Source organism: Grampus griseus (assembly GCF_964374135.1).
Source record: "Grampus griseus genome assembly, chromosome: 13".
Lineage (NCBI taxonomy): Eukaryota > Metazoa > Chordata > Mammalia > Artiodactyla > Delphinidae > Grampus > Grampus griseus.
Window position 1 is genome coordinate 84,917,333 of NC_139007.1, and position 13,792 is coordinate 84,931,124.

The window sequence follows — 13,792 nt, forward strand, 5'->3', positions numbered from 1 at the left end:
CACAAAGTGCCACAGACTGAGCGGCTTAAACACCAGAAGTGTATGATGCTCTCACAGTTCTGGAGGCCAGAAGCCAAAATCAGGATGTCAGCAGAGCCAGGCTCTGTTCCAGGCTGCTCTCCCAGCTCCTGGCGGTTTCTTGGCTTTGCTCTCCCTGTGTGCGGGTCTGGGTCCAATATTCCCCTTTGCATAAGGGCACAGTCATACTGGATTAGGGCCCACCCTATAACCTCATCTTTAATAACCTGCAAAGACCCTAGTTCCAAATAAGTTCACATTCTGAGAGACAGGGGATTAAGAATTCAGCATCTTTGGGGAGAACACAGTTCAACCCATAGCGTCATCAAAACGCATTACGTGTTATGAGGATACTGAAGGCAACAGGTATGACTTGTGGCTCTTGACTCAAGGAGCCACCCCTCTTGTGGGGGGACACAGACCCACAAACAGAAAATCACCACATCGGTGACAATGTGTACACAGGAGGGGCTTTGTGCCCCTAGGACGGTTTCCTAGACAAGGTGAACATCTGATTCTTAAAGATAGATCCTACTTACTGTAGCAGGAAGGTTGGGAAGGCTGTTCTAGGCTGACAAACCTTCTCTGTGACATTAAAGCAGAGATGGTGTGATGCTCTGTGTGGCCAGGAATGGGTGCTTGTGACAGAGAGCGTGAAACGGGATGAACAGGGGACCAATGAAAAGGACCAAGAACAGTGTCAGGTGTCCTGGATCAACGTCTGATGCCAGCCCTTCAACTGGATGTGAGGAGGTCAGAAGACAGCGGCTCTAAACCCTTTGGAGAGGAAAGCGATGACGTGAAGAAGGCCCCAAGAAGTAGAGCCTGAGTCAATGTGGCTCAAATAAGAAAACTCACTGAGAAGGCAGAGGTGGGTGGCCTTCGGGAGACTGTGGTCAGATCAGTTCACAGTCCGCATGCCCCTCTCCTCCCTGTGCCAATCTCTGTGTGTCTATGCTGCTCTCTTGATGTCCTTCTTCATCATTGCCAGACAGCTGTCAGCAGCAACTGAGCAACTTGCCTCCTTGTTGACCTTCGGGGGCCAGAGGACACTGCTCCCGACCGCACAGTAGCATCCTTGGCTTTCATCTGATTGGTCCAATGTAGGTCTTGGACCCCTAGACAGTAAGAGTCCCCTATACCAGGCTTCAGCCTGAGTTCCTGCCCAGATACTGGGGAGGGATAAAGTCAAAAGCACCAGCTCAGCCGTCAGAAGAACCAGGGGAACTTATACAAATTTCTAATACCCAAGTCTCACCAATCTCTCGATTTAATTAGTCCAGGTTGAAGCTCAGGCATCTATTTTTTCTTAATTTCCCGCGGAGGAGTCTAATGTTCAGATAAAATTGAGACCCACTGGCGCGGTCGAATTTGGGATCCACTCTTGAATGTAGAAGGAAGGTCTGGTCTGCCACATTACAAGGGCTATGGTGGAGGAGGTGTGGGTACGGTGGAAAAAAATTAAAAGTATAACACAATTGAAAAACACGGATTCTTTTAGGAAGGCAGAGTGGGTAACAGATGCTAGGTAGGCAGCCCACACTACAGCAGAGTAAAATCAAGGGAAGTTTGTTCTTTTTCCTTGCTGTATGTTTGTTTGTAACATGGATAACTTGGCCATGTTTACAAGTTAAGGGAAAAGACCCAGGAAAGGAGCGATTAAAGATAAAGGACAGAGAGTCTGATTGATGGGGCAAGGTTATTGAAGAGTCAGAAATGGGTATCTCCAGAGGCTTAGAGCGTACACAAGTTAAATGCTCAGAGAAGCGCTGTTAACACACCGTTGAGTCCCTTGCAAATAAGAGTAGACTCTGAGATCCAAAAAGAGCCGCTGCTTAGCAACTGGAAGTTATAAGTAAAGAGGGAGTGAGTCTTGGAGAGTGCTCTATGAGGACACTCTTAAAATCAATAGTTATTTCCTCCCTTCCTGGAAGGCAGTGCTCTTTCACTTTCTGTTTGCAGCTCAGAACAGTTTTGCATCCTTAGGACATTGGAAAACCCTTCAGAGTGCCCTGACTCTTACTATTCCAGGCAAGAAAGGTACAAGAACAAATCCACAACACACACTGATAGCAGAATTTAAAAACTCATCTTGGAATTAAAATGCTGTTAAGCGTTGCGAGAAGAAAACATGGGAGAAATGGCACAACCATAGACCAAATTAAATAGTTCTTAAGGTCATAAATTTTGAATCAGTTAGATCCAAGGGATTTTGTATATATTTAACATAAAACATAATATCCATTTAAATATTATAACTAGAAGGCTCAGCTGAGAGCCAAAGCTAAGCAAATTCGGATGATAAAGTGAAAATTTTAGATCAAGTCTCCACGATAACAATCAATGGAGGCTGAAAAATCGTAGTTTACTCTTGCAAAAATGTTCCTCTTAACAATTTATTTTTACATTTATGAATGGACCTAGAGCAAATTAAAATATGGGACCAGATTCAAGTTAGGATGTTCAGCATTTTGAACAGAATGCTTTATTCAACATTATAAAGATAAAGACATATTATAAATCGGTTTTAAATGAGCTCACTAACTGCAAGTGCAAATTAATGAAGTTTATAAAAATAGTTCACAAAAAAAAGACTATGGTGTTTGATTAAAGTTATTGCTATTTCACTCATTCTGCCTATTTGGTCAATGTTTTTAATTCAAGTTTGAAGACTATTATTCAAAATATGCAAAGAACTTTTAAAACTAAACAATAAGAAAATGAACAATCCAAATAAAAAATGGCAAAAGATCTTAATAGATACCTCATCAGAGAAGATATAGAGATGGGAAATAGCATATGAACAGATGCTCTACATCATTTGTCATCAGGGAAATGCAAATTAAAATGACAATGAGGTACCACTACACACATGTGAGAATGGCCAAAATCCAGAACACTGACAACACCAAATGCTGATGAGGATGTGTAGCAACAGGAACTCTCATTTCTTGCTGGTGGGAATGCAAAATTGTGCAACAACTTTGGAAGGAGTCTTGCAGTTTCTGACAAAACTAAATATACTCTTCCCAAATGACCCAAATGTGCATGTGAATGTTTATAACAACTTCATTCATAATTTCCATAAGTTGGAAGCAACCAAGATTTCCTTCACTAGGTGATGGATAAATAATCTGTGATACCTCCAGATAATGGAATATTATTCAGCATTAAAAAGAAATGAGCTGGACTTCCCTGGTGTCACAGTGGTTAAGAATCCGCCTGCCACTGCAGGGGACATGGGTTCGATCCCTGGTCTGGGAAGGTCCCACATGCTGTGGAGCAACTAAGCCTGTGCGCCACAACTACTGAGCCTGCTCTCTAGAGCCCGTGAGCCATAACTACTGAGCTCACATGCCACAACTACTGAAGCCCGTGTGTCCTAGAGCCCGTGCTCCGCAACAAGAGAAGCCACCGCAATGAGAAGCCTGTGCACTACAACGAAGAGTAGCCCTTGCTCGCTGCAACTAGAGAAAGCCTGCGCACAGCAAAGAAGACCCAACGCAGCCAAAAAATAAATAAATAAAAGTAAATAAAAAATTAAAATTAAAAAAAAAATAAAACCAGAAGAAAAATATGCACTACATAAAAAAATTTCCAAAAAAAAAAGAAAGAAAGAAATGAGCTATCAAGCCATGAAAAGACATAGAGGAAACGTAAATGCATACAACTAAGTGAAACAAGCCCATCTGAAAAAGCTACATACTGTATGATTCCCGCTATATGACGTTTTGGAAAAGGCAAAACTGTGGAGCAGTAGAAAGGTCAGTGGTTGCCAGGGGTTAGCGAGTGGATGAATAGGCAGAGTACAGACGATTTGGGGGACAGTGAGTTAAACTTCTCTACATGGTACTATAATGGTAGATGCATGTCATTATACCCATGGAATGAACAACACCAAGAGTGAACCCCTAAGGTGATGATGTGTCAACATAGGTCCATCGATTATCCTGAATACAACATAGGTCCATTAGATTATCCTCTAATCAGGAGGATTTTCCTCCTGATACAAAAACGAGGAATAACATGAAATGCCTCTCTTCTTTGGCAAATTTACCATGAGGGAAGAAATCTAAATATTAAACCAAAATACTAGGACAGCAGAACCATGGACAGAACCTGGATACCGAGGACACTGGAGCCACTGGATCAGCTCTAAACTGCCTGCCTCTGGGCTTTCTGACATTTAAAATAATACATTCTTAGATTTACTTAAAAGGTATAAAAAAGTGCAGAGAGTTCCTAAGAACCTTCACCCAGATTCCCCTAATGTTAATATCTTACGTGACTACAGTGCATGAAAACTGTAGTAGTTGTGAAAACTATGAAATTAACACTGGTCCACAACTGGTATCTAAACTACCAGCTTTGATTGGGTTTCACCAGTTTTTCCACTACTGTCTTTGTCCTGTTCCGGGATCCAATCCAGAATTCCACATTGCCTTTTACTTTTTTTTCCCACGCTTCCTGTGTCCTCACTTAAAAAGAATGTCTTTGCTGCCCAAGCTCATGAACATATTCTCTTGTGTTCCCTCTGGTGGCTTATTGTTTAGCATTATTGCCAAGTGTAGGCCCATCTCTAACTGATTTTCCTGGATGGTGTGAAGTAGAACTTGAGAAAGCACTTTCCCCTTACGTATACTCAGTTATTCTAACACCATTTGTTGAAGATATTTTTCCTTTGCCGTGGGATTGCTCTAGCATCCTTTTCAAAAACACTGACCATATAGGAGCGAGTCTATTTCTGGTCTCTACTTTTTGTCATTTTACCAATACCATACTCTCTTGATCAACTTTATAGTAAGTTTTGATGTCAGGTAAAGTATGTCCTTGATTCTTGGTCCTTCACTTTTCCAAATAAATTTTTAAATTGTCTTTTCAATGTTTAGAAAAGAAATTACCCCCAAGATTTTTATACCCACAAAAGAGTAGCTGGAGAGAGGAACTCTAATAATTGATATGAGCTATCTTTCTACCAGGTGGATAAGAGTTTCAGAGCCAAATTTAATTCGACTTAGAAATAAAGGAACTTGGCATTCCATGTGTGTTAGGAGCAAATTGCACGCTCGTGCTCACCTGCCACCTTGTCGTGCCACGCAGACCCTCAGGCTCCATGGGCTCAGGCAGTGACCCTCTGTTTGACTCATGTGTGTGCAGCCAACTGCAGTCCCTGGCACACAGGGCAGGATGTCTGCTCGCAAACCCACAAAGTGCAGGCAAACGATCTGTTAAGAAGCTCGACTCTGAAACAAAGATTTTCCCCTAAGAAGACTATCGAGTCAAGAAGTTCTGGTTCTTTTTGTTTTTAATAGGAGAGATTTAGACATTTTTACCCTGATGTGAAGGAACCGATGGAAAAGGGCTATCTGACAATATAAGGAAATAAGACACCACTGAGTCGAGGGGCCAGGGAAGGAAAGAGCAGGATGAGGATGTGGGCAGAAAAGTCTCCCACGTGGAATGAGCTTGGACTCCAGAGGCTACACAGCAGCACTTAGGAGCAGGGCCCCGGGGCCAGACAGCACGGCTTGGCCGCAAGGTTCTGTGAACTTGGGCGAGTCCTTCACCTCCTGTGCCGCGGTTTCCTCATCTGCGGGGCTGGGATAATAGCAGCCCCTTCCTCTGTTTAGAACAGCGAGCCCGGCACTGGGCTCTTACTGTGATCACGACACCTGGTAAATTCGAGGAAGGCGGCAACGATGGTTGTGAATATGGATGATTTTGTCAGCAAAGAGCAGGACATAAAGATGGCTCTGATCAGATGACTTCCGGTCTTAGTTGTTTTCTTTGTTTTTTAAAAAATTTTATTAGAGTATAGTTGATTTACAACGTTGTTTCAGTTTCAGGAGTACAACAAAGTGATTCAGTTAGACATATATTTACATATATCCATTCTTTTTCAGATGATTTTCCCATATAGGTTATTACAAGATATTGAGTAGAGTTTTCTGTGCTCTGCAGTAGGTCCTTGTTGGTTATCTATTTTATATATAGTAGTGTGTATATGTTAATCCCAAACTCCTGATATTTTCCCCCCCCCAACTTTTCCCCTTTGGTAACTGTAAGTCTGTTTTCATATCTGTAAGTCTGCTTTTGTTTTGTAAATAAGTTCATTTGTATCATTTTAAAAATTGTTTTCTGCCAAGTTGGAATGAAGGCCAGTAGCAGAAATTGAAGCTGCATGGAAGAAGTGGGGGCTATGGAGGTGTCCTGTGGCTCAGGACAGAGGGAAAGGTCTCTTAGTCACTGGCCCAAGCCGAGATCTGTTGTCCACAAAAGGCACAGTGTGGACCTCCACGGTGATACATCTGACCTGATTTCCACAAGCAGGTAAGGACGTGGATTCACCTAGATGGACCATCTTGGTGCCTGGGCCCCCAGCCACCTACAGCTGAGACTCAGTATTCTCATCTGCAAAATGGGAACAAAATGTGATTTTCCTGAAAGAAGGGCTCTCCAGATGCTTTCGAGAGGTTCTAATCAGCTCTGAGAACCATGAGAACTTTGCACGTTGCCCCCTCCTCCTTCAGAATGCTGTTACCTATTTACAGGTTGGCCCCCCAAATTCCAGATGGAGCTGGCTGTGCTCCAACCAGCCATGTGGGGCAACCAGCCTGACCCCTTACAGTGAAAACATACACATCCACACACTTCAGAACCCCACTCAAGCAGGCACACGCCTTAAAAAAATAATTTCAGCTTTCTTGCGGTTTTAATTAAATAAAGTAGTACTAATAGAATACACTCTGGGGCTTTCCTGGTGGCGCAGTGGTTGAGAGTCCACCTGCCGATGCAGGGGACACGGGTTCGTGCCCCGGTCCGGGAAGATCCCACATGCCGCGGAGCGGCTGGGCCGGTGAGCCATGGCCGCTGAGCCTGCGCGTCCGGAGCCTGTGCTCTGCAACGGGAGAGGCCACAACAGTGAGAGGCCCACGTACTGCAAAAAAAAAAAAAAAAAAAAAAAAGTTAGAATACACTCTGTGTACAATTGACAGGTGAATAAATTCATGATTACTTAACAACTGAAGTCCAATTGTCTCAATTGCTGTTATTCCAAACAGAAATCAATGCTTTGTACTTGCTGAATGCTACACAAGGTCCGTGTGCCAAGTCACACAGAATTCAGATGAAAAACCCATAAAACACTTGGGCACGACATAAATGAGTAGCCCATAAGCAATGAAAAATAGTTATTGAGTATCTCCCACATGCAAAAAATACAGAGAAGGGGGAAAAGAATAGCTAACGTGCATATGTTAAGATGCTTGGTCTTCTTAATAAGAAGACATTAAATGGCCAGATAAAATTTATTTTTAAAAGCTCAAGAATCTTAAATTAACTAAAAACTCATAATTCCCTCCCACTGCACTCTCTCCATTTCCCCAAAACCCATGCTTCCCACAGTCAGCTCCTGCCTGTTGCTCAGACAAAAAGCCTTAAAGTGGCCTTAGATTCCTTGCTCTCCCTCCAGCGTTAGAGCCAAACCATGAGCAAATCCTGCCATTTCCCCTTCAGATCTGCTTTCCTCTACCCCCAGTTTCTAGCACATCTGACCACTTCTCGCCACTCCCAAGTTTCCTGGCTGGCTCAGCATCACCTCCTGCCTGTATTCCTGGAAAATTCTCCTCGTGGGGTCCCTGTGTAGAAGGTTTCTGCCCTGGGGCCTGTATCAGCCATGGTTCTCCAGGGAAAGATACCCGTAGGCTATACATGTTAAAATGAATTTTTAAAGGAATGGGCTCATGCCGTGTGGAGGCTGGCAAGCTTGAAATCTATAGGACAGGCCAGCAGATTGGAAACAGGTGGGAGTAGATGCTGCCGTCTTGAGGCAGAACTTTTTTACAGGGAATCCTGTTTTTGCCCTTACGGCCTTCAACTGATTGGGTGAGGCCCACCGGCATTAAGGAAGGTGATCACCCTTACTTAAAGCCAACTGATGGTAGATGTTAACCCCACCTACCACATAGCTTTACACCAACACCGCAACAGTATTTGATTAAATCCCTGGGCACTGTGGCCCGCATAGTCTGACCCATAAAACTCACCATCTAAGCCCCTTACGCAGGAGACAGACTGGTCCTCTCTCCTCTACTCTCACCCCCAGTGACTGCCCGTCGCCCTCACAGTAGAAGCCCTGCCCTAACTCCGGGCATCTCTCCCTGCTCGTTCTCCCTTGCTCCCTCCTTTCTGCTGCGTTTCCCTCCTTGCTGAGCCTATTCTTGGGATGATAGCACGAGCAGTACTGGATGGACACCCCTGCTGTGCCTTGAAGTCCCACGTCCTTCTGTTTCCAGGGCCTTTGCACGTGCTCTCTTTCACCAGACCCTTGTATGATTTCACCTCTCTTCTTTAGGGTGTCTGCTCCAATATAATGATAGGAGGGAGAGCTTCCCTCACCGCTCTATGTGGAATGGCATCGTCCTCACTCGCCTCCACACACCCTGTCTCCTTTCCTCTGCTTTACTTTCACTCATAGCACTAATTGCCATCTGACTTATTCACCAGTTTACTGGTGAGGAACTGGTCAGGAACTGGGGTTCCTGAGCCCAGGACTCCTGGGGCTTTGTATTTGGCATCTACAGCTGTGTCTCCATCAAGTAGGATAACACCCAGCACACAGTATGTCCTCAATAAATAATTGTGAGTAATGATTGAACTAGAAAGAATAACTCCAATAGCTGCTAGTTACAAAGAGGTGAAATGGGTGTTCTATGGTTGATGAGGGTTTAATTTTGGTACAACCAAATTACAGTTTCACGATTTGGGCCAAATTTAACAAAGCTAGAAAAAAATTAATGCATGTACCATTTTACGTAGAAATCCTACTTTGAATAGTTTATCTTAAAACACTACCGTCTCAAATAAAGGTTGTTCATGGCAGTTGCAAACGTCCATTTCATTGCAAAAAGATTTTGAGAACAAGCTAAGAGTAATCCATGAGAGAATGGTTAAATCAATTAAAATATAGCCACACCATAGAATACGATGTAGCCATTCAACAAAAAAGCAGATTTTCATGTTCTTATTTTAAAAGATGATGCTAGTATAATGTCAAATAAGGACAAGTTTCAAAGCTATTATAAGTTGATCCAGTTTTGTTAAAATATGTATGCACTTATTAATTTATAGTTGCAATCAATTTATCATTAATTATTAATATAAGTGCACAAGCCTATTATAGAGATATGTATATGCACCAATTACATAGAAGGCCATCCAGAAGGTCATCCCTTGAGTCAATATTATGAGTATCTCTGGGAGATAGATCCCTGGGATGATAGCATGTGTAGTATTATCTCTACAATCAAGATAAAGGTTTAAAACTACACAGCCAAGATTAAAAGCCAAGATTCATGTCAATTCCAATAGGCAAGTTAGACCCATGAGCAGACTGTGGTCTAGAATTTTGCCTTTCATGGAAAAGTAAATAGTGAATATGTTTTGCCTAGAAGGTTGTACCACCTCACGTGGTGAAGGCGTGAAAGTAATCCTGTGTGGATGTTTCTACTGCACAGGACATAATGCATGCTGGAGATGTGCTTCCTAGCTCCCTTCGGCCGTGCAAACTCGTGCAAACTCGCGTTGCAAGAGGGCTGTGGTGTGCTGGCTGCGGGGGAAAGGAGAGCTCAGGGAGAGACACAGCGCCTGGTGAAGGGCCTACCAGAAAGGAACCCTCTCAGAAACAGATGTGAGACACCTTCTCCTGTGCCCAGAAACAAGTGGAGAGTGCTACAGGCTGAGATCCCCTGTCTATAAGCAGAAGCCACCCGCAGGAAATTGAAGCTTGCCTGTTGGGTGACCTGTAGGAGACAGAGGACTGGGGAACGTGGCTTTCGTGTGTAGGAGAGAAAGCGTGGCCCATGGTCCCCATTCACGAATGCCAGCACGCCCTGCTCACCCTTGGGATACCCCCCACCCACTCCCTTGGACTCCAGTGGCCACTTTCATCACAGAAAGCAACTGATTCTCCTGTTCCTTCCTCACTTCAAACGTAATGCTTAAGACATCTCTGTTATGACCCCAGCTTCTCTCTACTATGATTCTCATTCCCTTTCAAAGCCAAGCATTCCTGCAGCATCTCTGATGGACCCTCCTGGCACCACCAAGCCCCTGGAGACCTTGCACTTGCTTCCTATATCCTAACAGTTGGGACTTGGACAGTTAAATGTTTATCTAAATAAATCTATGTCATAAATACACTACTGTGTGTAAAACAGATAGCTAGTGGGAACCTGCTGTATAGCACAGGGAGCTCAGCTCGGTGCTCTGTGATGGCCTAGATGGGTGGGATGGGAGGCGGGGAGGGAGGTCTAAGAGGGAGGGGATGTGTGTACGCGTAGGGCTGATTCACTTCACTGTGCAGCAGAAACTAACACAACATTGTAAAGCAATTATACTCCAATAAAAAATTTAAAAATAAATAAATCTATGTCACCCAATAGACTCTTTCCAAAATGCTGTGAGATTTGCGATACAACCCAGTCTTCAGGGAGTGATGTCAACATCATTGTTGAATAATATGTCCCTCATTCTTCCCCCACCCCGACTCCACAACAACAATTCATGGTTCATCCGCAGACAAAGGTGCCTCTGTGGAAGCTGTGGGATCCAGCACCATATGTCAAGGGACCCAGGGACAGCCTCGCCCACGCATGCACCTGGTGATAGGCAGGCAGACCTTGGTCCCAGGTGTGCACCCTGCTGGGGCCCACGAACCAGCACCAGCCCCTCTCAGCCATGGGAGCCCTTGAAAAACGCTGTCTTAGACAATCACCTACAGTCAAGGGAGCCTGTGAAGTCCAGGTTTCCAGAGGAGAACGTCCTGCACAACTTTGGAGCAAAAAACACAAGTTTGGATGCACTCGCGTGGGTAAGAGGAGAAGTTTGACTTTACCACATCATCCTTCTCCCAGGGCAGCCCAGCTGAGGGCCAAGACAGCTCATGATCTTCCATGGGGGAAGATGTGAGCCTTTGAGGGCCACTTCTCTCTCACTCCATCCCGAGTACCAAATCGTGGCTGCAGGACTGGGCGCAGGAAGAGGCTGGGAGGGCGGTACTGTTCCTGGTAACTTCATGGTAACAAAGGGCTCCAAAATGCCATCAGGCCTTTCTGACCCTTCTCTCCCATGGGTAGTGCTCATGAATCCTTTGGGTCCATCTTTTTACTCTCCTTATACCATTTACAAATACTTACACCACAGCCCCATAACGGGGCTGTGCCACTCATCGTTTTATAAAATATGTTTAAATTGTGAAACATTTTAAATAAGCAATTCCCCATCTATAAAATGAGGATGATAACTGTAATCTACCACATGGGGTCATGTGAGAATTAAATGAACACACGTAAAGCGCATAGACTAGCGTCTAGTATACGGTGAGTGTTGAATACACGTTAGGTGCTAGCGTAATAGTTGTACAGCAATGTATAGAAAATAATATAATCAATACTTGTGAATCCACTATCAATATTAAACATACATTAGGAATGTATCTAGGAATATCTGCTTCAAATTTTTCTTTTTTAAAAGAAATGCAACATTACAGATATACTAAACCATTAAAGCTAGCTATGCCTTCTCTTTTCTTCCCTACAGCTAATCGACATCCTAGAATTAGTGAGCTTCATACCAATGTGTGTTTAATTATATGTTTGTTTAATTTTATTTAATAATTGTTTATTTGTTTAATTTTATATTTAATTAATGATACCACGATATATGTATCCTCTTGAAACTTGCTTTTTTCACTTAACATTATATTTTTGATATTAACAATGTTAACATATATAGCTCTATTTCTTTTAACTGCTCTATAGTGTTCCATTGAAAGATTTCATCACCAGGACCATTACTACCCTACTCAGGAACCATTAAGTTGCTTCCATTTTCCACTATCACAGTTATACAGTGACCATTGATAGATAGGTATTCAGATGATAGACAGATAGATAGAGATAGATAGATAGATCGATCGGTGATAGATAGATAGATATATAGATAATAGACAGACCAAATGAGAGAGAGAAATCTCCTTGGGTACATGTACATGAGTTTCTTCTTTAGGGTCAGACTTTTTTTTTTTTTTGGCCAGCCACACAGATAATGGGATCTTAGTGCCCTGACCAGGGATCAAACCCGGGCTCTCGGCAGTGAAAGTGTGGAGTACTAACCACTGGACCGCCAGGGACTTCCCTAGGGTCAACCTTCATGGTAGATCAGGATAGGTTATGCTGCAGTAACAAGTTAATCCTGATACCTATTGACATGTATAATATATATAGCTGTAATAAAGCTTACATCTTACTGATGTTGCAACAGGAAAATGTTTATGTCACAATCCACACTCTGAGTAACAGCATCTTTGTGCTCACTTCCTTCCTGGCATGGAGCGACTCCCAAACTCTCTAAGGGAGACGACTTCCCATCCAGTCACTGCATCCAGCTCAAAGTCCACGACCACTGGGGGATACCCTGTAGTCTCCCCATCCGCTGATAACCAGAAATAATTGCAATAAATGTACAAGTGTGTTTTCATACAGAAAAGGTGAGAATAGGGCTTCCCTGGTGACGCAGTGGTTAAGAATCCGCCTGCCAGTGCAGGTGACACGGGTTCGAGCCCTGGTCACGGAAGATCCCACATGCCACGGAGCAACTAAGCCCGTGCGCCACAACTACTGAGCCTGCGAGCCACAACTACTGAAGCCCACATGCCTAGAGCCCGTGCTCCACAACAAGAGAAGCCACCGTAATGAGAAGCCTGCACATCACAACGAAGCGTAGCCCCCGCTCGTCGCAACCAGAGAAAGCCCGAGTGCAGCAACAAAGACAAAACGCAGCCAAAAATAAATAAATAAAATACATAATTTTTTTTAAAAAAAGGTGAGAATAGAACATACACATAGCGGCCCTTGCTGTGCAGCGTTTTGAGGGCCTGCAGAGAGATACTGTAAGGGTCCCTAGGAAGCATGGGGTGAAGTGCTCAGTTTAAGTACTGATTCTGCATCTGAATGGAACCATCTTGTTCATTGTCCTTGTCACTGGCTTGGCCTTCCTTTGTTCCCCACTTGGACACGTTTGAAGTGGGCTTCCCGGAACATGCTTCCTTGGGAGATATACGTTTTCTCAGCTTCCTTCCTTCACCTCTTCATTGAAGTTCAGGGTCCAAGGATGGTTCAAGATTTTGAACAGCAATGGACTTTCTTGCCTTAGGTTTCCAATTTCCTTGGCAGTAAAACTCCCCTCAAAACTCATTAGATGTCCACTCCATTTGCTTCCAGTCACTTCCAGGTGACCACTGTTTGCTTAGAGATGCTCTCAGATCTTTTTCTTTGCTTTCTCTTTCCCACTGCCCAGCTCTAATCTGCAATTCAAGGACAGTTTCCTGGAGGCAATGGGGCTTTGGTGGAAAGGCCACACCTGTAATTTACTCTTTATTTTCACATGGTCAGTCAAGTTACAGAGATTTTATAATCTCATCTCTTACATCTTTGGACTCAAAGCAGTCATTTTTTTTCATAGTAAGAAGTCCAAATTTCTGACTCTTTTGTATTATTCCTTTTTATTTATTTTTACAAATAAGTTGATCTTTCCGGTGCTCACCTTTCTTGTAATATGTTATCACAACCCTCCCACATTGGCTCAAACGTGTTACCTGGTCTTCCTGCAAGGGGGGTTGGGACACATTAGGAACACAGATATTCGCTGACCAGCACAACTTGTGGCCTAATTACATTCTAACCTGTTCGTATCAATGTACACTCACTTCAGCAGT